This window comes from Tupaia chinensis, unplaced genomic scaffold (genome assembly GCF_000334495.1).
Source record: "Tupaia chinensis unplaced genomic scaffold, TupChi_1.0 Scaffold000047_1, whole genome shotgun sequence".
Taxonomy (NCBI): Eukaryota; Metazoa; Chordata; class Mammalia; order Scandentia; family Tupaiidae; genus Tupaia; species Tupaia belangeri.
Window position 1 is genome coordinate 4,570,375 of NW_006159505.1, and position 2,224 is coordinate 4,572,598.

Below are 2,224 nucleotides of genomic sequence, written 5' to 3' on the forward strand. Positions count from 1 at the left end.
TAGTGAAATGCAGTAAGATATTTGTTCACGGGGCCAGCCTTGCAGCCTCGTGGTTAAAGGAGTTGGATCCCGCAAGGTTGACCATGGTTCAAATCCCAGGCCTGTGGGCTTAAAAAACACAGTGTCCTGACAGAATGGAATCCCTTCTGAAAAGGTCGGCTGCATGTCCAGGCCCCATTGGGTGGGGCATTCTCCCTCTCTCTCTTTCTCTCTGGCAACCATATACATTCCCTGGCAAACTGGGGAGGGGGGATCTTTTGCGATGCTGGGCAGCATCAGTGAGCCATTCTGTTTTTCACATGAGCTATCAATAATTTATTATAAAATAGGCCTTGCCCAACTGCAGGCTAAGCTGTGTTCCAAGCACCTTTGAAGTAGGCAATGCTGAGCTCTGTTGTCTGGTAGGCGAGGTGTATTCAATGCATTTTGGACTTTGGATATTTTCAACTTCTGATGGGTCTGTCTGGAAACCCTGTGAGTTAAGGAACATGTGTGTTCTAATCAGAGGGGAACTGATAGTGAAGCTACAGGATGGGAGCTCAGGGCCCAGGGCTGTTAAACATAGCCTTGTTATAGAGAAGCCTTTGCTTTCACACCCATGTTTATATTAGTAACTTTGCACTGCTTTTCTTAAAGAGGACCACTGAATGGAATAAGGCTCACCCTCCATAAGATCTGTTTCCAGTAAGTCCGGTGGTGTGCCCTGTGTGGCCAGCACCATGCTCGGGCTGTGGAGGTCAGATGCACAGGGCCCAGCGCTTGTGCAGTGACCTGTTCCAGGCGTTATTCAGTTGAACCTATCTTGGGTGCTTTCCTGCCTCCCCGTGGCCTGGACTCCTTGCCTGTCTCTCCTGCCTGCATGTGCCCAACTCAGCCAGATCCAGGCAGGTCCGGTACCCAAACCTGCTCCTCCAGAAGTCTGGGCAGCTCTCCCAGTGGGAGCATGGAGTCTTCCTGTGAGTCCACGACATTCGGTGTCACCAACCTTGGCACTGTTCCGGGAGCTCTGCTCCTTGGATCTCGGCTGCTGTTGCTGGGGCAGTTCACCCACTGGATTATGGGCTTTTAGAGGGCAAGTGACAGAACTTGATTTCCTGTGCCCCAGCACCTTGCTCCCTCAGTCACCAATGCCTCTGGAGCTGGACAAGTCCGACACAGGGCTGTCTGTGTGGAGGTGCGGCCCAGGGCTCTGTACACACAGGCTGCCCAGTATAGCTGGGGGTGGGCAGGGTGGGCCAGGGTCAGCCTCCCAGGGAAGGTGACACCCGTGTCGGTATCTAAGGACAAGCCGAGCTTGTGGAGGTAAGGAGGGTAGGATCTTATACGCAGAGGAAAGGAACGTGGACCGCAAAGGCGTGAAAGTGGGAGGGGTAAGGAGTTAGGTTTATCTGGAGAGGAGGTCAGAAATGACACAGGGAGGGACGAACTGCAGTGGCACGATGGAGCAGTTAGAGTACACACTCTGGAGCTGCATGGCGTGGGTGCGATTCCCCACACTACCATGTGCTAGCTCTGTCATCTCTCTTTGCCTCAGGTTCCTCACCTGTAAAGTGAGGCTAATGCTGGTACTCATCGAATGTTTATAAGGACTGAGGGAGATAGAAGAGCCTGGGGTGACTCCTGGGCTCAGCAGGGGTTCACTTGCTGCGGTGGGGAGTGGAGGTGGTAGGTTTGGAGAAAGGGGTGATGTGATTTGGGGAAGGAGTGCTGTGAGCCTGAAGGCTGCTGTTGGTGGGATTTGTCCATCTGGAGCTCAGGAGAGGGGCCGAGGCTCAAGGTCATGGCCTCATCCCTCAAAGGATGAGACAGATGAGAGTAGCCCTGGAGGGACTGTGGCCCACCGAGGGTGAAGTGAGAGAACAATGAAGGAAGACAGAGGGAGGGCCCAGAAGGAGCCAGGAGAGAAGAGAGTGGGGTCAGAGCAGAGAGGAGAGCCACCGGAAGGGAGAAGAGGGCCAGGAGGATGCCTGGGGTAGGCAGTTGGGACTGTGGGTAGCTGGGACAGCTGGAGTGGGGGTGGGGCAGGACCTGAGAGCCCTTGACCACAGAGTGCGGGCCCTCCCGGGGCAGCCGGCTGGGCCGCAAGCTTTGGGGGGCAGGTGGAGGAGGCAAAGGTGGAGGAGGTTCAGGTTTGGTTATTGGAGGAGGACTTCAAAGGCAAAGAAATACAAAAGGGGGGGGGAGAAAGACTGATAAGTTTTTTATTTTGGTGGGGGGGTGGGGG